Source organism: Esox lucius, chromosome 1, assembly GCF_011004845.1.
Source record: "Esox lucius isolate fEsoLuc1 chromosome 1, fEsoLuc1.pri, whole genome shotgun sequence".
Taxonomy (NCBI): Eukaryota; Metazoa; Chordata; class Actinopteri; order Esociformes; family Esocidae; genus Esox; species Esox lucius.
This window is the reverse complement of record NC_047569.1, coordinates 4,016,264-4,039,212: the sequence shown is the minus strand read 5'-3', so window position 1 is coordinate 4,039,212 and position 22,949 is coordinate 4,016,264. Positions and strand designations below refer to the sequence as shown.

General features: G+C 45.9%; 1 long non-coding RNA gene across 1 annotated transcript; it reads right to left on the bottom strand.

Moving 5' to 3' along the window:
- Positions 1-3,804: 3,804 nt before the first annotated feature.
- On the bottom strand, positions 3,805-4,474 carry LOC114839882. The gene is made up of 3 exons (XR_003782229.2): positions 4,331-4,474; positions 4,193-4,246; positions 3,805-3,927 (listed from the first exon to the last, which is right to left on the bottom strand). It is a non-coding gene; the product is annotated as an uncharacterized LOC114839882 (long non-coding RNA).
- Positions 4,475-22,949: the final 18,475 nt, after the last annotated feature.

Below are 22,949 nucleotides of genomic sequence, written 5' to 3'. Positions count from 1 at the left end.
AAGGTACAATAAGTAATCCAAAGGAAACTCAATGTAGGCCCTAAAACTGTTACATCAATAACCTATTTGTTCATTAGACAATTTACCATTTTAGAATTTGAACTCCATTAACGAGTATCAGGTGTTGGTAAATACAAACAAGCAGTATCCCAGTTATCGGTGGTAAATACAAATAAGATAAACTATATTATTTAACCAAACTCAATTCAGCATTTAAAAAATAGGTCATTTAATTGTGTATGGAGTAAACTCGCTTTAACTGTATTACCCCTTTTTTTAGGCTATGACTATTTCGGATTCAAATTCAGTCCTCATTGGACACAGCGTGTCTCCTTAACGTACAAGTCTATCACCATGTGGATTCTTCATCCTACAACTTATACAATATATAAGGAGAGCGAAAACACAATACGTTAACCTTTTTGTAAGACAACCGTGAGACTATTTTACCAGATTAGAAAATCATTGTACCAAATTCTAATTCATCATAGGTTTCAGACGTACCCATTGTGCTAGTGAACAGCTCAGCAAGCAACAGACAAGTACCACGTGGTGGGCCTTGATTAAGGCCTACCTACATTGTGAGACCCCCCTTGAGGCCTTACGGTTTTAAACATTATCATCAACGCAATAAATACGTTTGACTCAAAATTACATAAGTACACATGACAAAGCACAACAAAACAGGTTATTTCTTGAATACCTATTAAAACATGTTCAAGCATGACAGAACAAAACAGGCTATTTCGAATGCCTATTAAAACACGCTATATAACATTCAATTGCTTCTCAAACTACATGTAATATTTAATTAAATAAGCTTGGCTATTACCGAGGAAGGTGATCAGGTTTCCTTGATAAGTTCCAGCTTCAATTAATGGTTAGGTACAATACATTTTAGAAAATGAACATTTAAGAACTCTGAATCAATGATTATGAAAGCTCACGTCAGTTTCTAGTATCGTCCATGATTCCAGGGTCCCATAAGAGAGACTCCATATTGAGACTACTGTCGGTCAGCCAGGTGGTCAAACAGAATGAATCTTCGTCCATTTCGATTGTCTCCTTTTGCGCCTTTCGACTGTTGTCCTTTCTCGGCCATCTTAACTTTCCTCTGTCTTCTCTCTTCGTCTGTACCACACGCTCCATCTTTCCATATACAACTTCCTCGGAATCCATCTTGTTTAGCCGGAAAACGTTCTTTTTCTTTCTGCCCATTTCGAGTCCAGGCATCGTTGTTAATGATCCTTTTCGTTCTTGATTGTGTCCTATTCGCGCCATGCTATTTAAATATGAACGCGTCATGCCAGAGGCTGCACTCCTCTTCCCGTCGTATTTGTACAACTGGATGGCATTATATTTTACTTGTACAAGTCACTGTATAATCGCCTAAAGCAATTCGCATTATCAACGAAATACAGTTTAGCGCTAATCTCCAATTTATCCACCCCTAGAGATTTTTGCACGTTACACTATGTAATTCGTGGCCCAGTCAGGGAGTAACCAGGTCTTCTCTCCAATTTATCCACCCCTAGAGATATTGTACACGATTGCAATTCGTGGCCTAGTCAGGGAGTAACTAGGTCTCCTATCACTACCTGTGCTTTTGAAATACTCGATTTGTTCGTTAAATGGTGTGGATTTCAGACTCACCAACCATTCAGCTGTTCGCAAGAAACAGGAACAAAGACCGACTCCGTTGCGGGTGCGCGCAGCCAGCTTCGTCTCAGGACAACAAAAAACTTTTTTTAAATCTAAATCTCCAACCATCCGGGTCACGGCACCAAAGTGTTAGAAATCGGCGGTTTCGTATAGTGGTCAAATAATGTAGAACCCGTATCAAATCGAGGGAGAAGTTCGTTCACGTTTATTGAAAAATTGCAGCACAGATGTCATTCGGTGAACGTTCCATTACCTTCTCACTGTAATGTTGGTTACCAGCTAGCCTATACATTAAGGGCGTTTCGAACTAAGACCATGTCTTTAGAAGTCAACCCCCCCATGCCATATGGCCATCGTAAACATTCCTACAGAGAGATAATCTAAACAGAGAGGTTTCTGTTGTTCTCATTATCTAGGCACATGCACTTCCAATGAAACGTACATTCATATTGTAATTGTTAATGCTCAGATTCCACACTAGGCAAGGCTGTAAAACGAGCACTCCAAGCTTTACCTAGCAGCCCTCGAAAAAAAATGTATAGTTATAAAAAAAATTGCAACATCACTGTGCCTTCTTCAGGAGAAAAAGAATAATACCACAACTACTACATATGGTCAGGTCAAGGAGTTCTATGAGAGAGATGACATCTCAAGGCAAGCACCAGGGATGAGGGATGTGCTCACAGTCAGAGAGGAAGGAGTAAAAAAGAAAATCCAGAAACGACATTTAACAATGTCTATTCCAGAGGCCTACCGCGGCTTCAAGAGTGAACATCCGGAGTTTATAATTGGGAAATCTAAATTTGCTGAGCTTCGACCATCTCATGTACTCCAGTGTTCAGATACTCCGAGAAATGTTTGCCTGTGCCGTTACCATGAGAATCTTAAATTAGCCCTGGACTGTGTGCAACGTGTCATCCCAAGGCAAGCATTCCAGAGCACACAGGATTTTATAAAAGCTGTGGCCTGCAATCCAGATAGTCCTCACTGCATGTTAGGCCGGTGTGCTGAATGCAGGAGTGGAAAGCTGCTGGAAACCAGTGTTCTTAGTCACATTCCAGAGGAAGACAAACAAATTAAGGTGACCTGGTACACATGGGAAGCTACCGGAGGGCTGCCAAATAAGGTCCAGAAGAGTGGCACACTAGATGATGTCCTAGATTCCGTAAAGACAGCAGCTACACAATTTCTGAATCACTGTTTTGTGAAGTGAAATCAAAGCACATTTTTTCAGGCCAAAAGAAAGCAGTCAAAAACTGACAAGGAAACTGTGGTGCTGCAGGTAGATTTTGCAGAAAACTATATGGCTGCTTACCAAGATCAGATTCAGTCAGCATACTGGCATCAGAAACAGATCACTGTGTTTCCCTCTGTTCTGTGGTCTGATGGAGATCCAGAGTCATATGCCATAGTTAGCGACAGCTTGGAAGATGACAAGAGGTTCGTGGCAACGTTCCTCACCAAGATTGTCCTGGACGTTCAAGAAAAACATCCAGCAATGAGAGTCATGCACATTTTTAGCGATGGAGCTGCCTCTCAGTTCAAAAACAAATTAATCTGGTGTTTCATGTCAACCACCTTCAAGGAGTTGTTTCCAACTTTAAAAGTGCAGTGGCACTTCTTTGCCACAAGCCATGGCAAAGGTGCAGTGGATGGTGTGGGAGCAACAGTGAAGCGTGCGGTTAACACTGATGTCCTCAGCAGGCAGGCTATCTTTGTGACAGATGCTGCTTCGTTTGCAGATTCTGCAAAGAAGAGTTGCCCAAACATTAAAATCAAGATTATTACATCCACCGAAATCTCTGATTTTATAGAGCATCATAGGCTGGCTGATAGATGGGCCATTACCACAGCTCTTTCAGGCACTCAGTCAGTTCATCATTTTGAGCCAGTCACCTGGGGAGAAGTGCGTCACGAAATCTACTCGGAGGCAGAACAGTCAAATGTCCATAGATTTCTGCCCTCAGAAATCAAATCTGCTGGAAGTCCCGCACAGCAGTCCTCTGAGCTCCACCCAGCAGCTGCAAGGAACATCAAAACTGGAGACTGTGTCTTGGTCCAATTCAGGGGAAACAAATCTGTCAGACAGTTTGTTGGACTTGTCAACAACCAAGACCAGATGGCACTGAAAATAAGGTTTTTAAGAAGAAATGACAGTACTGGATTTGTCTACATCTTACCTGTGATGGAAGATAAGGCTTGGGTGACACCTGACCAAGTGATTGAGACTTTCAACCCAAAAATAGACAACAGAGGGAGGTATCACTTTGGAGAGGCAGTCGTTGCAGAATAGAAAAAGAAAAGTAATCTTATTAATCAACATTTGTCCTCGTTTGGGACATATTTTTCATTGTTTGTTGTTTACCCTTGATTGATGCTTTAAATTATTTTAAATTAGATGATTAGAACATATTTTCAATATTTAATGAGATGTAAAAAGTTAAGATTCTGTCTGGAATTAAATTATTTATTTTATTATCTTAAATTTATAATGATTCATGTTCATAAGGGATAAATACTGTATTCTTACCTCTTGAATGTTTATGCTTACAGAATGTTTAGCAATAATCAGTTAGATGTTGACCTGTAAAAAAAAAAAAAGCAATTATTTATGTTCACAGTTAACAACAATAAATAAAAATACTGTGTATTCACTTTAAATGCTTACCTTTTTTGGGCGTCTCTTTCACACAGATCGTCTTGATCCTCCTGACATCCAAACCAATATAAACGTGGCAAAAACCCATCGGGCCTAATGAAATGAAGTAATCATTGTGATTTTGACTTAAGACAATAACATTTCAATTATTATTTCAATGCATCTGCTAATTTTGCAATAATGTGGCTATTTTAAAGCACGATTGCGCATTCAACAACGCAAAACGGGTATAAACATTGCGATTAGTTTGACACAAAACATAATATTGCGGTCATTGTGACACGATTGCTTTTTTGCATGCAAAAAAAAAAAAAAACGCTCTCCAGACTGTTTGTTCTATATAGACACAGGCCAACACACTGTTACAATCAGACAGCGTTTCAATTCACTGACGGGACTGAGGGGAAACCGGTGCTCTTAACTCCGGAGAATATCGATATGATAAACTGCATATATAATGATTATGTATCTTAGCATTATCAAATCCGTATCTTTCGGGGTCTAAAGTAAACACCTTGATGATAAAAACACATTATCAAGCAAGCAATATCATGCCCGAATTGAGTTTTGAACATGCTCACGTGCCGGTTACAGTTTAGCAGCATGAGAGATATGCGTGAACTAATCTATAACACAGTGATTTCAGTTTAAATTTGATTAATTGTGCAGACTTACCTTACTGATGTCTCAGATGTTTGTTGTTTCAAATAAAAAGAGACACACAAAAAGGTCTCTGTTCAAGTTTTCCAGCGTCAGCCAAGTGATGATTTCGGAACAGTCACGTCCATAACGGAAAGAAGTAACGTCCGTAACGTCCGTTTTTCCTCATAAATGGATTTTTTCTAAACTAAAATAAAATAAATAATGTATGTTATATAGAGAGCCGACACTCATCCATTCGGCTGGTATTATTTATTTTGGCTTGTGCATTTTAATTCACAGAATTTCAACAAAGTATATTGTCTCCCACAAACTTGCGTCTTTTTTTTGTCACGTCCATAACGCATGTGTATTTCCCTCATATTAAATATAGAACGCATGTGTAGATTGATATTTTTCTAATGTCTGTGCTCCTTTATTAAGTGAGTATGGACATATAAACAGACATTTAAATATATTGGTATTAAATGCATTTTCTGAGAATTTATATTTTATGTTTTGACTGCAAATGTCACGTCCATAACGCTGGAATTGCCTTCAACGAGAGAAGCTTGCAATGCAATGCATGTAGTGTTCCTGACCTAGCAAGGTGACTGTTCAAATGCTGGCGTGAGTTCAAATGCTGGAGAATACTGAAGTCACTTGCAAAAAAACTCACGCTGGGGGGGGGGGGGGGGGGGTCGGTAAGGAATATTTGAAACTTGCGCGTGAAAAGCTTAAAGCTTTCTGCTTCGTTGTGGCCTTCAGTGGTGTTGAGCTCATTGCTGTTTGCGTATGGCCCTGTAGGCACATTGGTTCTGAGCTTGGTTGCATTCCTAATTTATGTTTGTAAATGTGACAGTGGTCATTTTACATGTGTGTTAGAGAGGAGAGCAATTATACAAGGTATCTCTCTCTCCAGTATGTGTACTACAACACCTGGTAGAAGCAAGCCGCTCTGTCGTTCAAAGTGTTTTGTGGAGCCACACTGTTTGTTGATGTGTTAAACACATCAGTAGCAAGAGGGAGTTTTGTAGTTTAACTGGTATGTAACCTATATTTTGAAATGGCTTGTGCCCCACCAATTTTTTACATATAAAAATGCCACTGAGTATATTTGTATTAGTGGTTCATTGGGCTTGACTCAAACTTTATTATTTAATAATGCACTTAGTACAAATTGTTTTTTTAACTGCTGCTATGTACAGTGTTATATATGATTGCATTATCCTCTTAATGTATTTATAGCTCTGTGTGAATGTTCTTAATTCTGACTGTAGTTGTAGTGTTATACCACCATTCATAAGCATATTGAACTGATGTATGTATGATATTCAATAACTATTGATTGCTGCTAGGTCATACTTATGTATATTACTGCCATTATAGCCCTTGTTTATTTTGTATTGTATTATGTTTATTTAGTAGTACATTCAAATAGCATAGCATAGCATAGCATAGCATAACATCATCTTCCGCTTATCCGGGGCCGGGTCGCGGGGGCAGCAGTCTAAGCAGGGATGCCCAGACTTCCCTCTCCCCAGACACTTCCTCCAGCTCTTCCGGGGGGACACCGAGGCGTTCCCAGGCCAGCCGGGAGACATAGTCCCTCCAGCGTGTCCTAGGTCTTCCCCGGGGTCTCTTCCCGGTGGGACGGGACCGGAACACCTTCCCAGGAAGGCGTTCCGGAGGCATCCGAAACAGATGCCCAAGCCACCTCAGCTGACCCCTCTCGATGTGGAGGAGCAGCGGCTCTACTCTGAGCTCCTCCCGGGTGACCAAGCTTCTCACCCTATCTCTAAGGGATCGCCCAGCCACCCTGCGGAGAAAGCTCATTTCGGCCGCCTGTATCCGGGATCTTGTCCTTTCGGTCATGACCCAAAGCTCATGACCATAGGTGAGAGTAGGAACGTAGATTGACCGGTAAATCGAGAGCTTCGCCTTGCGGCTCAGCTCTTTCTTCACCACGACAGACCGATACATCGACCGCATTACTGCAGAAGCTGCACCGATCCGTCTGTCAATCTCCCGTTCCATCCTTCCCTCACTCGTGAACAGGACCCCTAGATACTTAAACTCCTCCACTTGAGGCAGGCACTCTCCACCAACCTGAAGTGGGCAAGCCACCCTTTTCCGACTGAGAACCATGGCCTCGGATTTGGAGGTAGTGATTTTCATCCCCACCGCTTCACACTCGGCTGCACACCGTCCAAGTGCATGCTGAAGGTCCTGGCTTGAAGGGGCCAACACGACAACATCATCCGCAAAGAGCAGAGACGAAATCGTGTGGTCCCCAAACCTGACACCCTCCGGCCCCTGGCTGCGCCTAGAAATTCTGTCCATAAAAATTACGAACAGAACCGGTGACAAAGGGCAGCCCTGCCGGAGTCCAACATGCACAGGGAACAAGTTTGACTTACTGCCGGCAATGCGGACCAAGCTCCTGCTTCGGTCGTACAGGGACCTGACAGCCCTTAGCAAAGGACCCAGGACCCCATATTCCCGAAGCACTCTCCACAGGATGCCGCGAGGGACACAGTCGAATGCCTTCTCCAAATCCACAAAACACATGTGGACTGGTTGGGCAAACTCCCATGAACCCTCCATTACCCTGTAGAGGGTATAGAGCTGGTCCAGTGTTCCACGGCCTGGACGAAAACCACACTGTTCCTCCTGAATCCGAGGTTCTACTATCGGCCGTATTCTCCTCTCCAGAACCCTGGCATAGACTTTCCCGGGGAGGCTGAGAAGTGTGATCCCCCTATAGTTGGAACACACCCTCCGGTCCCCCTTCTTAAAAAGAGGGACCACCACCCCGGTCTGCCATCCCAGAGGCACTGTCCCCGACTGCCCTCTCCTTGAACTGCCACCTTAACGTGGTGGAGGGGTTTGAGTACCCGAGTGACCCTAGGAGCTATGTTGTCTGGGGCTATATGCCCCTGGTAGGGTCTCCCAAGGCAAACAGGTCCTAGGCGACGGGTCAGACTAAGAGCGGTTCAAAAACCCCTTAATGAAGAAAAAAATCGTGTGTTCTGTGATGTCGCCCGGCATGGCGCAGCCGGGGCCCCACCCTGGAGCCAGGCCCGGGGTTGGGGCTCGTTCGCGAGCGCCTGGTGGCCGGGCCTTTCCCCATGGGGCCCGGCCGGGCCCAGCCCGAACGAGCGACATGGGGCCGCCCTCCCGTGGGCTCACCACCCACAGGAGGGACCATAAGGGGCCGGTGCAGAGAGGATCGGGCGGCAGTCGAAGGCGGGGGCCTAGACAACCCGATCCCCGGACACGGAAACTAGCTCACATTCAAATACTATAGTAATTAGACTATATCTGTTGCTGGACACGTTTTCTTGATTTTGTAAATGTTTTATTTAAATGAATTTGCAAATGTTTATTTTGTATGCTTGCTGTATAATGCATGTTTTTTTGTATGCATCTTGCACTATTTGAAATAAATTGTTTGCATTTTATTCAGGTCATTGTCATTTGTGATATGACCAAAATTAATGTAAAGGATTATTATAAATAAAACCTAATATTGGGGCGTGAGGCATCCCGCTGGGTTTAGTACATAAAAGCGGCTAGCCGCCCTCGGTCCGTTGATGAGCCGCTGATCAGGGTATTGTTAGAAGGCATTGTCCTGAAAGCGGCCCACCGGCGGCCCGACGGCTATGCGTGCTATATAAAAAAAGCGCCCACCACCGGCTGGCCGGACGCTTTGCAGAAACGCTTGGCAGCCGCAGCGGCAAAAAGCTAGTGGGCCGCCGGTGGGCCACTGGCATGTTGCTTGCTGGGTAAAAATAATAAATATTTGATTGACAAGATGTACTGAGCATTACTACACATGATAAAAATGTTGTCACCAGTAACATGTATGATGGTCTTAATTCACAAGAACCTTATTCGCAACACAGATTAATAATATAAATAAAGTATATTTATTTGGTTTTCTATTCTGCATGACTATAAGCTGACTGGAAAACAAATGCCTATTTAAGCATTAAAAATGCAGTTTGCGTTTGTTCTTTCTTAAAAAAAATAATACTTGTTACTATGGCACTAATATCTTGAACAAAATATGTAACTAGTACTTTTTTGACCAAGTACTCTTTTACTCTTACTTGAGTAGTTTTTTCAGGTGGTACTTCAACTTTTACTTGAGTACATTATAGGATGAGTAACAGTACTTATACTTGAGTACTGATTTTCAGTACTCTACCCACCCTTGCCTGCACTCTTAGCTTAAAGTCAAAGTCGTCAGCAGCCAATGATAACCAATGAACGCAACTGTCTGAGATGCAAAGCAGGCAGAATCACATGGCCTACCTGTATGGACAGAGTTGAGTTGGCTACATCAAAGCAAGCAAGCAAATTTTATTTATATAGCACAATTCATACATCGAAGCAATAGGCTCTGCGCACCAGCGTAGTGACGAACATCTGCTTTTGTCTAGAAGTCGGCATTGCAGCTTCCGGTTTACTTACTAATACTCATCCGCATTAGTAAACACCTAAATTCACAAGATGAGTGATGCTGTTGTACGAAAAAAAATGAAATTATATAATGTACGTGACTCTTAAGTTTCAAGGTACAAGTGGGGCATCATTTTAATCAGGAGAATGTCCTCTTTTTAATAAAATATGGCTGGCGCCATTTATATACTTCCACGTAACGCAGGTTTAAGCGCAATTAATACCATATAGGGCCAGATGTTTACTTCCTATGCCAGTTGTTATTTTTCAGTTTAGTTGTGAAATGAGGTTACAGTTGTAAAATAAAAGAGGAGACCTGTTTTGGTGCTTTTTTGAGGCTATGGAATTTGTTAGCTTCATTCAGGATAGAAGAGGCTGAACGAAGGTTAGTTTCAATTCACTTGCTATGCGGACGCTCGAGCGTTCCAGCTCAGCCAGCGTTCTTTTGCCGTTTTTGAGGCTAGGGTGAATTTTTATGCGTTCTATTGTCCTGCCTAATACTACACTAAAAAGGAACACGTCGCTAACTAGCTTAGCCGATAGCCGGCCGGCACACCACAGTAAACTACTTACCCTCGTAGTTGTGCAGATAACTCAATACGTAGAGTTTGAATCCCTTGTTCCGCTTGCTTGTTGGAGCAGGGGACTAGGCATCAACAATTCGATGGACATCACTAATGCTTATTTTAGGCAGGTCTTTGAGACATCTACTAAAAACTGAAAATTTGGGCGACGCGGGTGATCGCCTTAAGTAAACCGGAAAATGATATGCCGACATCTGGCTAAAGCGGAGGTTTGTCCATACGCTTGTGCACAGAGCCTATTGAATGATAAAGCTGAACTTGTATTTTTTACTTTGGCAAATACAGCGGCTCCATGCTTGTATTCATCTGTTTTTTTCATGACATCAGTAATCAACTAACTATATTAATTATTATAGTCTGCGTTCAATTCAGTTATAAACTTGTCTTTTTGATGTTCCTGCCTTGATCTATTTTTCTCTGCATATGTACATAGACACTGATCAGAGAACTGAGCTGGAGGACTGGGTATGAACCAAGTGATCATGTTGTAGAAATCTGCTGTCATACATTCGAATGAACAATACAATTGAACGAGTCAGTAGAACAGGGGTCTTCGCGGGCCAGATTTGAATACCACCTGCACTAGATAAAACGACTTGTGAGTCCTGAGTCAATAAAAAGATTTGTTCAAAACAAACAAATCGTTTGGGAACTGCATATCACTAATGCAAAAAGACAAGCAAACAGGTAATTATGAACTCACAAATGCTACAGTTTTGAAGCAAGTTACTTTACCTGTTAAACAATTCTACCGTAGAATTTTTTTTTGTGTTAATGCTCATTGTAAATCTTGAGAAGACGCGCTTACAAACATTTTGTTTACCTGAAATAATAATAATAATAAATGTTATTTATATAGCGCTTTTCTTGGACTCAAAGTCACTTTACAATGCAGGTAGATTATAAAAACAGAACAAAACAAAACAAACAAGACAAGATTCAGACACAGATGAGAAGGGAGGGGGGCTCCCCAAAACTGCGGAGGTTGGATTTATGGATGGAGAGGAGACCAGCTGAGGAGGATCTGAGGGACCGTGAGGGTTGGTACGTGGAGAGGAGGTCAGTGAGGTATGAGGGGGCCAGATGGTGGAGGGCTTTGTGGGTGAGAACCAGGATTTTTTAGGTGATCCAGTGGGAGATAAGAAGCCAGTGGAGTTGTTTTAGGACTGGAGTGATGTGGTGCCAGGATTTGGAGCGGGTGATGAGTCGGGCTGCTGCATTTTGGACCAGTTGGAGTCGGTTGATGTTAGTAGAGCTGATGCCGAGGAGAAGTGAGTTGCAGTAGTCCAGTCGGGAGGAGATGAAGGCGTGAATGAGTCTTTCAGCAGCGGGGGGTGTGAGAGAGGGTCTGATTTTGGCGATGTTGCGGAGGTAAAGGAAGGAGGTTTTAATGACTTGACGCATGTGAGGCTCAAGGGAGAGGGTAGAATCAAAGATAACGCCAAGGTTGCGGGCCTGGGGAGACAGTGGTGCCATCGATGGTGAGAGTGGGGTTATTGGTTTTGCAGAGGGTGGATTTGGAGCCTATGAGGAAGAATTCTGTTTTGTCGCTGTTGAGTTTGAGGAAGTTGTGTTGCATCCAGGTTTTAATAGCTGACAGACACGAGTTGATGTGGGAGAGGGGAGGATTGTGGGGGGATTTGGTGCTGAGGTAGATTTGGGTGTCATCGTCATAGCAGTGGAAGTCGAGGTTAAAGTGGCGGAGTATCTGACCAAGAGGGAGGATGTAGATGATGAAGAGGAGTGGGCCGAGTAGGGAGCTGTTGAAGTCTAACACTTCCCCGAGTTGGTTTGTTGGAAAGGAGAATAAAACACCAGGAGTCAGGTCAATTACCGTATCGTATATCCATTTATTACAGAAGCTTCTGGAGACAAGTGTCGCCGCACAATGTCTAAGGATCAACAGTCAAAACATCATTTTTATACTTCTACTACGCCCAAAAAGATAGAGGCGTTAACTTACAAAGCAAGTGTGCCCTTGGCCCAATCCCAGTTCTATTCCTTATAGGATAACTGCAAGTATCCCCTTGCCCCCCTTGTGGTTTCTGTGTTGTCTGTCCGACTATGTGTGTGTGTCTCTGACCTGTGACCTGTTTCTCACAAGACAGACATACTAAAACTTTCTCTCCCCGGCAACCGCTTGAACAGGGTTTCCTATTCTCCTACTTGCTCCTTCAGTTTCAGCTCATATTACAAACAATTTATATTTTGTTTCATTGGTTACAACAGCTTACAACAGTTCACTAACTTATACAATCAATACATCTACATTGGTTACAACAGCTTACAACAGTTCACTAACTCATACAATCAATACATCTACAATTCCCCCTTTTGATCTCTCCCCAGAGAGATCACCCCTATTCGCCAAGCTCCAGTTCTCCCGGGTCATGCTGCTCCAGTAGAGGCATCAGCATCCTGGTGGCGGTCCTGAAGCCTTCTCAATGGCTGTAGAGATCACTCTCATGGCAAGCCCTCTATGCATGGGATACAACAACACCCACAAGTAACCATTATAGCACCAAATGTAGCAAGCGATAAAAGAACAGACATTATCAAACCTTTCCACTGGCCGAACATCGAGGTCAGCAATTCCTCCAGCGGATTATCTATCCCAGAATGCTCGTATGCGACCCCTTGACATAGTCCAATTCAATCCCCCAAATTTCCTCAAACAGGTGTCCTCAGGTGGGGTCGCGAACCTCTTCGCTGGGGGAATGAAGACCCGATGCCAACCTGGGAAACCTGTAATAACATACAACACACATCATTATTCCCCCAATGCCCATATACCATTTCATTCTACTATCATCTCCCCAGGCCCTTCTCTGTGACCCTGTCATCTTGGTACGAGTGGTAGGAGCCACTCGGTGTCCTATACCCCCTTTTGTTACAGTATTCCTCAGTTCCTTCCCCTAAGAGTCTATTCCCCTGGCGCCGTCCTTTGTCTCCTTCACTCGCTCGTAGTCCCGCCGTGTCCTGGGGTCCGCTCCTGGCACCGGCCCGGCTGGTGCTGGTCCTCCTTCCGTCCACACTGGGGAAAGCTCCTCCTTCCCGGTTTGGATGAGGCCCGTTAGCGACCTCCCTGGCTCCTGCGCTGGTGTACACTGGCTCCAATGGTACCAGGTCTCTCCTTTGTCCCTCAGGCGGACCGCATGACTCGTTCTCTCCACCACCTGATGAGGACCCGTCCACCTTGGCTCCGACCACTTTCGCTTGATGACCTTCAGCAACACCCACTCCGCCTGGGGCAGGTTCTGGTCCAGCAGGTGCAGGTCCCTCCTTTCTCCGACTCTGTTGGTGAATTCTGAAACGAGAGCTCGCAATTCATCAAAATACACTCTGTGATCTTTGGGCCACTTTTCCCCTTCCGGGCCTGCAGGCCCCGCGGTTGGTCCTGGAAACTGTCTCCCCGTCAGCAGCTCGTATGGGGTGAACCCAGTGGTCTGATTTAACGAGCATCGAATCGTCATGAGTGCCAGTGGCAGTGCATCTACCCAGTTCAATTTAGTCTGTGCACATATCTTAGCCAACTTGTTTTTTAAGTTTTGGTTCATCCTTTCTACCTTTCCCTGGGACTGTGGATGGTACACAGTGCCAAAAGCATGTTTTAGGCCCTATAAGCGCTCTACCTTCTGTAAATCACTGTTCTTAAAGTGAGTCCCATTGTCTGACCTAATTTTCTCTGGGAAGCCGTGTCTGGGAATGTACTGGTTCACTAAACACTTGATCACTGTCTGACTGTACTCCCTTCTAGCTGGCCAGGCTTCTAGCCACCCTGTGAACATGTCCACACACACTAACATGTAACGGCACCCCCGTACAGTTTCCCCCATGTCCGTGTAATCTATCACTATCTCTTGTCCAGGCCTCGTCGTCATGGGGAACGCCCCCATCTCAGGTTTGATCGTCGGTTTTGGATTGTGGTGAGTGCAGATGGTGCATGTCCTAGTGTCGTTACGTACCATGTCTACCATAAACGGGTGCCACCAATGGCACAAGTTCCTCAACATCTGTGCTGGCCCTACATGGCCCAACCCATGGGCTTCAGCAAATGTATCTCCCCGCATGGCTGGTGGAAGTATTACTCTACCGTCTGGCCCTCTCCAGAGCCCGCTCGTCTCTGTTGCTCCTCTCTGTTGCCAAATTGTTTTCTCTTGTGGGGAAGCCCCCTTTTGATGTCTCACTAGCTCGTCTCTCTCAAGGTCTTCTCCCCCTTTTTTCTGAAACAGGACCCCGTTCATGACTTGTCCTGTTTCAGAAACATCTAGAAAAAAGGTTTTGTTTAGTCGGGTACGGCCAGATCAGCTGCGGTGGCTAGTTGTTGTTTCAGTAAAATGAAGGCCTGGTCGGCCGGGCAAGTCCAATTGAGAGTGGCTTTAAGTTTACGCATTCCCTGCTCCTTAACTAGCGCTCTAAGTGGCTCTGTGAGCCCTGAATAGTTTGGGATGTAATTGCGGCTGTACCCCGTGAGCCCCAGGAATGATAGCATTTCCTGAACAGTAGTGTGTTTAGGATGGTGGAGGATGGTTGTGCGGTGAGCTGGGGAAAGCCCCGCTCCTTTCTGCGAGATTACTCTGCCCAGAAAGGAGACCTGCGTCCTTACCAGCTGTAGCTTTTCTTTTGATACCTTCAACCCTTTCTCTGCCAGTCTGGTGAGGACCGTCATTGTAGCTTGGATGCAGGCAGCCCGTTGGTGTTTAGGATGCAGGGCCAGTGCCACATACGGGACGGACTCCTCCGCCATCATGTACCACTGTTCCTGCTCCTCTGTCAACTGTACATCTGCCGCTACCCCTTCAGGGCCTACATATATGAATTTAGACCCGACCTGCCACGTGTCCCCACATACTACATCCCCAAACCCCTCTCTATACACCTCATCGCCCTGCCGATCATAAAATAGGGTTACATGTGGGGGGTATGGCGGAGGAAAGTACGGCTCGAGGAGGGAGATCCACGGCCTCCATTTGAAGTACTGGGACAAAATACCCTGTTTGTCCGGCTTTTCCGGTATCAATAGTCCCCAGTATATCTCTGCTATTTCACCCTTCACCGGTTGTACCAGGTACTGCCCTTTGCGTGTGGTTTCAGGTCCGCACACCGCCGACGTCCCGTCTGGTAACGTGACAGTTAGTCCATCTGGAGAACACAATATATTAGCCCCCAGTTTTATCAACAAGTCTCTCCCCAATAAGTTCACTGGTGTGTTTGCCGACACCACATACGGATGGCTGAGGGCCTGTTTACCCAGTATCGTTTTAAGAGGAAATGTCACTGGTCTGTCCCACTCCTTCAAACCCCACAACTTCCACTGTCTTGGAGGATAGTAGTCCTGTGACGGGAGGGGCGGTGATGGTGGAAAACGTGGCACCTGTGTCAACAAGAAAGGGGAAGTCCTTCCCGTCGACATTCAGGGACAGCATAGGGTCTGCCTTTCCCCCGCTGTCCCCTCCCCTCCCTGTAGGCCGTCATTCCTGGTCCCACCCTCCCTCATAAGAGAGTGGGTATTGTCCAGGTACAGTGGTTCGGGTCACCACACGTAAAGCAGGCTCCGTATGGGACTTGGGCTCCTGGAGCCCCTCTGCCTCTACCCCGCCCCCTCCCCCTACCATACCCTCCCCTCGGAGTCCCTGGTCGATAGGGCACGGTGAATGCCCCCCGGCCACTGTGGGGTTGGGGTGCCCATGTGGGAACAGGGTATAAATCGGGTGTGTCAGGTTCTCCCGAGCCTAGGGCTGCCATCTGTCTGTGTTTCTTTTTCCCTTCATTGAATCTCACTTTGGCTTCACCCAGCTGTAAGCGCAACAGTTTCTCTTTCAGTTCCTGTATCTGTTTGTCTTTCTCTGTCTCCTCATCTTTAGCCCTCTGTAAATGATGCACTATGTGTCTTTCCCATACGTATGATTCCCTACCCGGCAAGTCAGGATTTGCCATCATTGCCTCTTTTATTTTCTCTGGAAGTCCCTCTAAGACCCCCCTTCTAAACCACTCCTGCTGCAGACCTCCCTTCCCCGGGTGGTGCCCTGTGTGTTTGGCCCATGTGTCTTTACATGCTTCTAGATACTGTCTAGGGTGTTGCTCTTTTTCCCAAGGTAACTTGGGCATCGGGGCCCCAGCGGGCAAGGGAAATCGATCCCTCAGGGCCGTGGCCATGCGCCCGACCACCTGACTGAAAGGAGTGTCGTCAGGGCTCCGCCTAGTGGCGGCCCCTTTTTCTATCTCAGTCATAGCCTGGGCGGACATGGCTCGGGCGGCTACTGTCCTCCAGTCCCCCAGTGCCAACATTTGACCAGCTGTGAGTTTATGAAATTGTGACAACCATAGTCCACCTCCCTCTCCCATCGGGGGTAATTTATCTACCAGTGCCTGTACGTCTCCCAGCCCCAATGGTTTATATCGCGGTTCGCCGCCTCCCACTCTAAAGAGAGGCAGCTGAAACCCAGCACAACTAGCTTCCCCTGCTTGTGACCGTGTATACATTTTATTTTGAGTCTTTTGAATTGATTCTACTGTGTCATGGTGTAGTTTATGTTCTGGTGGGGGCGTACGCGGGCAGAGGGTATACGTCTGCGTCTCCCTTACTCCCATCTCCGCTAATGTCTGCGTCAGGGTCTTCGTCTGAGTCAGTCCATCTCCCTACTGCTTGCCCCGTGAGTAACACCCGTCCTCTATGTGAATTTCCCTTTTTCTGCCTAGTTTTTGTCCTTCTCACTGTGTCACTATCGTCCGACCCCAACCTTGAGTCCTCACCTAACCTGCCTTTAGTACGGCCTGATCTTTTCTTTCTGGCCCCTGTAATCTCATCCTGTCTATTATCTCCTAGTCGCCTCCTCTCCTCGTATCTCCCGTACTCTCTCACTGCCCTTGCCTTGAACGGTTTCACCACCTCCTCAGCATCTGTCTCGCTCTCTGACTCCACCTTCCTACTCAACTTTCTCTTATCTTGCTTTCCTGTGAATTGAGTTATGGGCCTGCTGTTCTGTGTGTCTAAAGACAATATCCCCTTCTCTAAACGTAACACTGGATATAATGGTGCCCGGTCTGTACCGAGTACAAGGTAATCTTCATATGCTGGGGGTTCTATCTCTCCTCCCTTTTTCTCCTCCTTAATTTTCCCATGTCCAGTCAAGTGGCTCCTGGCTGTTACAGTCATGGATGTAGGAGCCTCTTTGTTCTGCATGCGTCTCTCCATTCCTCCACCCTCTCCTTGACTGTGGTGCAGCTGGAACCATTAGTGTCCAATATTCTTATTCTGGACCCAAGGCAGTCTCTCAAAGGTCTGGGCTTGGTTTGGCCTTAGAATGATCTGGGCCATCTGTGTGAGGTACCCCTTTATTGGACAAGGTGTATCAGGGTTGCAGGATTCAGGACTCCTACTCTGTGAGAAACAAAGATGGAATCTTGCACAACACAAATTTAAAACCTTGACTGGAGAGTTTAGCATTAACTTACTGAATTTAAAGTTATGTGTTAATCAACAATTTTAAACCCCAATCTAATGGCTATCTCTTATAAATGTCCTAAATTGGGAATTACTATTTTATCAATGTTTCATAAATGTTGCACTCATTTTCTTTACATTTAACACTGGCCAGTTGATTCTAATTTGACATGTCTTTGTCGTGTTTCATAATTTAGATGAGCTCAATTTTCATACAATTTCAGAGTACACAGAATTCTCCAATTGGAATGGGAAAGCAATTGCCATTTTAATATTACAATATAGAACCTGATTTTGCTCTATTTTAATCTATTTTAATATTGGGAATCTACTTCCCTGAATTTCATTTGGTGTGTCTGTCATCTTTTGCACCTCTCTCCTAGAGTGTCTCTGTGTTCTGGATTGGGATGCTTAGAGTTACTCCCTACTTTCTGGGACGGCAGCCAAAAGCCGTCTTATCTATTTGACTCCTCTCACTATCCTTTAACTGGACTCATTCAAACTTAACCAACACACCTTTACAATATTTTCAAACAATTGAATGAAACCACTTTAAAGAAAACTATGTTTACACAAATACCATACCATACCATACCATCTTCTTCCGCTTATCCGGGGCCGGGTCGCGGGGGCAGCAGTTTACACAAATAATTACCCAAAACTTGACCAAAACCTTTGTCCACTGTTGAATACTTTCTCGTGGCACATCTCCCACTAAATCTTTGTCTATCTGGCTATTTTCTTCATTAACCCTTCTTCCAATCTATCCAGACGTCCCTTTTCTAGAACTCGAGCAAATATCACTATCATCTACTGTCAATGTATCCACTATGCGCATCACTCCCAAGGAGTCTCCTTTCACACACTTCCTTACAAACAGACAGGAATTCTCTTAAAACACAATTTACTCTACTCCTCACTTCTCCTTGACAACAAACAATTCAACACTTCTCTCAACAGTTCTCTCTCAAACTCCCCGTCCATTTCAACCTGACTTATGTTACTGTGAGTCCCAGACTCAGAATGATTAACAAATGATTGACGGGTCCCTGACCCAACACTTTTTGGGACTTAAACCCAGTTTTCTTATAAAAAATTTGGGGAGTTCCAAACTCCCTGGGCCTCTAACCCAGCTGAACGGGTCCCTGACCCAACACTTTTGGGACTTGAACCCAGTTCTCTTATAAAAAATTCGGGGAGTTCCAAACTCCTTGGGCCTCTAACCCAGCTGAACGGGTCCCTGACCCAACACTTTTGGGACTTGAACCCAGTTCTCTAATAAAAAATTCGGGGAGTTCCAAACTCCCTGGGCCTCTAACCCAGCTGAACCTTTACACACAATAAGTATTTCGAGGTGCCCCTAAGTCCTCGGGCCTCTAACCCGACTGGTTGCCAAGACTCTAACTCGCAACTCTCCACCGTCCCCTTTGGGAAGTGGCGTAGGGTAGTCAACCCTAGAACGATTAACGGGCCTCCAACCCGACTTACAGTGAGACACCAACTCACACACCATTAACGGGCCTCTAACCCGACTTACAGTGAGACTCTAACTCACACACCGGTAACGGGCCTCTAACCCGACTTACAGTGAGACTAACTCACACACCGGTAACGGGCCTCTAACCCGACTTACAGTGAGACTCTAACTCACACACCGGTAACGGGCCTCTAACCCGACTTACAGTGAGACTCTAACTCACACACCGGTAACGGGCCTCTAACCCGACTTACAGTGAGACTCTAACTCACACACCGGTAACGGGCCTCTAACCCGACTTACAGTGAGACTCTAACTCACACACCGGTAACGGGCCTCTAACCCGACTTACAGTGAGACTCTAACTCACACACCGGTAACGGGCCTCTAACCCGACTTACAGTGAGACTCTAACTCACACACCGGTAACGGGCCTCTAACCTGACTTACAGTGAGACTCTAACTCACAGACCGTTCCTCTGACCTCCTGAATTTAAACCAGTCCCACTACGTTTTTCACAGGTCCACAATTTAGTTCACAGCCAATATGCAGATTTAGATATAACAGGCTCTGCTTACCTTTATCATGAGCTGGCTCGGAACCTGTGAATCTCGCGTAGGTTGTCTGGACCAGATCGAATTCCTTCTCCTTTTTCCAATCCCGGACCGAGCCCCCAAAATTGTTGAAGTCTAACACTTCCCCGAGTTGGTTTGTTGGAAAGGAGAATAAAACACCAGGAGTCAGGTCAATTACCGTATCGTATATCCATTTATTACAGAAGCTTCTGGAGACAAGTGTCGCCGCACAATGTCTAAGGATCAACAGTCAAAACATCATTTTTATACTTCTACTACGCCCAAAAAGATAGAGGCGTTAACTTACAAAGCAAGTGTGCCCTTGGCCCAATCCCAGTTCTATTCCTTATAGGATAACTGCAAGTATCCCCTTGCCCCCTTTGTGGTTTCTGTGTTGTCTGTCCGACTATGTGTGTGTGTCTCTGACCTGTGACCTGTTTCTCACAAGACAGACATACTAAAACTTTCTCTCCCCGGCAACCGCTTGAACAGGGTTTCCTATTCTCCTACTTGCTCCTTCAGTTTCAGCTCATATTACAAACAATTTATATTTTGTTTCATTGGTTACAACAGCTTACAACAGTTCACTAACTTATACAATCAATACATCTACATTGGTTACAACAGCTTACAACAGTTCACTAACTCATACAATCAATACATCTACAGAGCCTTGGGGAACACCTTGATTGACTGTGGCTGTGGCAGAGGTGTGGTTATGGAGAGAGATGAAGTAGGATCTGTTGGATAGGTAGGAGTGGAGCCAGCTGAGTGCAGTACCTTCGATACCGAGGTCTTTGAGTCTGATGAGCAGGATGTTATGGTTCACGGTATCGAAGGCTGCACTCAGGTCGAGGAGGATGAGGATGTTGAGGGAACCGGTGTCAGCAGAGGTGAGGAGGTTGTTTAGGACTTTGAGGAGAGTTGTTTCAGTGCTGTGGAGGGGGCGAATGCCAGATTGGAGGGGATCTAATTGGTTATTAGCATGAAGATGGGTTTGTAGTTGGAACTATGCGTTCCAGGGTTATAGACAGAAATGGGAAGTTGGATATTGGTCGGTAGTTGTTGAGGGAGGAGGGATTCAGACCAGGTTTTTTAAGGATTGGGGTGACAGCGGCAGTTTTGAAGGCAGAGGGGACAGTTCCAAGGGACAGTGAGGAGTTTTAGTGAGGTAGGGGCATAGGACGGGGAGGCAGGACTTCATGAGTGGAGTAGGGAGGAGGTCAAGGGAGCAGGTAGTGGGTTTGGAAGAGCTGATGAGTTTAGAGATTTCAGGAGGAGTGACCGGGTCAAACTGGGAGAGGAGGCAGTGAGGAGGAGGGGTCGAGAGATCAGGAGAGATGGGGAGTGGAGGGTCCATGGTGGGTGCTGGAGTAGATACTGAGAGGTGAGAGGTGGAGAAAAGGGTTCTGGGGTTTTGGCAGGGGTCGGTGAAGATGGTGGAAAGGTAGGCAGATTTGGCAGCAATGAGGGCGTCTTTGTAGGCAGTGAGATGGAGTTTATAGGCTTCATGATGGACTGTGAGGGATGATTTCTTAGTCAGACGTTCAAGTTGGCGGCAAGTTTGTTTCATTTTCCGGAGTGCAGGTGTGTACCAGGGTGAAGAGGTGTTAAAAGTGACAGTTTTTGTTTTGAGGGGGGCCAGAGTGTTGAGGGAGGTAGACAAGGTGGAGTTGAGGTGGTTTGTGAGATCATCAGGTGGGGTCAGGGTTGAGTCCAGGTGGAGAGTGGTGGAGAGCAGGTCAGAGAGATGGTGGGGATCGATTGATTTAAGGTTGTGGAAGGTGATTTCTCTGAGGAGGCAGGGGCGTGGAGTTGGAGAAGGGATGTTGAAACGTATCAGTTTGTGATCAGAGAGGGGAAAGAGGCATGGATGGAGGTCGAGCACCATGGTATGGATGTGTCCTTTTTCATGGGTGGGGAATGTGACATGTTGGGTGAGAGAGAAGTTATCCAGTAAAATGGTGAATTTTGATGAGAGCTTGCAGGTGGGGGAGTCCATGTGGATGTTTAAGTCACCGAGTAGCAGCAGACGTGGATAGAGAGATGAGGCTAGTTTGAGGAGTTCAGTAAAATTAGAGAGGAAGGAGGGATTTGGTTTAGGTGGCCGGTAAATGAGGATCATTGTCATGGAGGAAAGAGCTTTGAAGGCTAGATATTCAAACGATGATACTGAGGGGAGGGTGAGTTCTGTGATCTGAAAGTTTTGATTGATGATAACAGTGAGGCCACCTCCACGGCGGGAGGGACAGGGTTTGCAGATGTAGTTGTAGCAGGGGGGGATGCTTGGTTGAGGGAGAAGAAGTCATTGGGTTGTTGCCAGGTTTCAGTGAGCAGAAGGAAGTCCAGAGTGTTGTCTAGGATTAGTTCATGGAGGGTAGGGGCTTTATTGTTGAGCGATCGGGTGTTGAGGAGGGCAAAGTTGGCATGGTGAGAGGGTGGTGGGATGGGGGCAGGCTGGAGAGATCTGAGGTTGTCCCGGTTAGCAGTTTGTATGGTCGGTGGGGTTTCGGGGTATTGCATTTGCCGGGGGACAGTGAGCGGATTTGCAGATAATTGGAGAGTATGATTAAGTGTATATGAAGTGCGGAAGGCACTGCAGTCCAGTCCAGGTTTTCTGTGCAGCCAGACGGTGTGTTCAGCCCTATGTGATCCACTGGGTGCAGTATTCTGATGACATGAGACAGGTCCGACAGAGCGTGCAGGTGACCAGATGGATGGAATGGATTGTCCATGGTGGAAGAAAACAAACTTACGGCAAGAGCTTCTGTGGATGTAACGGGGTCGACGTAGAAGTCCAAGCTGTTTGATGACTGGGATGCAGGATGGAATGGAGTAGTTGACGAGTTCGACCAGTTGCAGAGTTGAATATTTGAACATGATGCCGGGCGGAGGGACTGAGAGCTCCGTGATAGCGGTTAGCCGTGGGCTAGGGGCACAGAGTGGATAAATGATGTGAGTGCCAGAATGATCCACGGCATGACCGGAGGAGATGAATGTCTTGGTCACGGCTCGCATCTGGTGGAGGTTGCCTGTGAGAAGGAGGTCAGCAATCGGGTTAGCCACTGTAGCAGCTAGGATTAGCCACGCGTTTGGTGAACAGGGACAGCCAGCTAGCGGCTAACCGACGAGGCGACGGTCCGGTCGAGGAGCACAGGCGGCTTCGGGAACCAGCTGAGGAGCTGTCCAGAGGTACAGAGGCAGGGGTACAGCGAACACAAACAAACAGGAACACAAGAGTAGCAGACAGAAAAGCGGCAAAATAAGCAGCGCCAGCGACCTCTCACTTCCGAATAACGAGACCATCTCCACGAAATAACATATCCTAAGCTATCAGCAAATCAGCTTTGTTCATGCAAATTAAACTCAACCTTCTCGGGTAAGTTTGTAACGTTTAGTCATATAATGGGCCTCAAAGGTTAATGCTAACTTAAAATACCC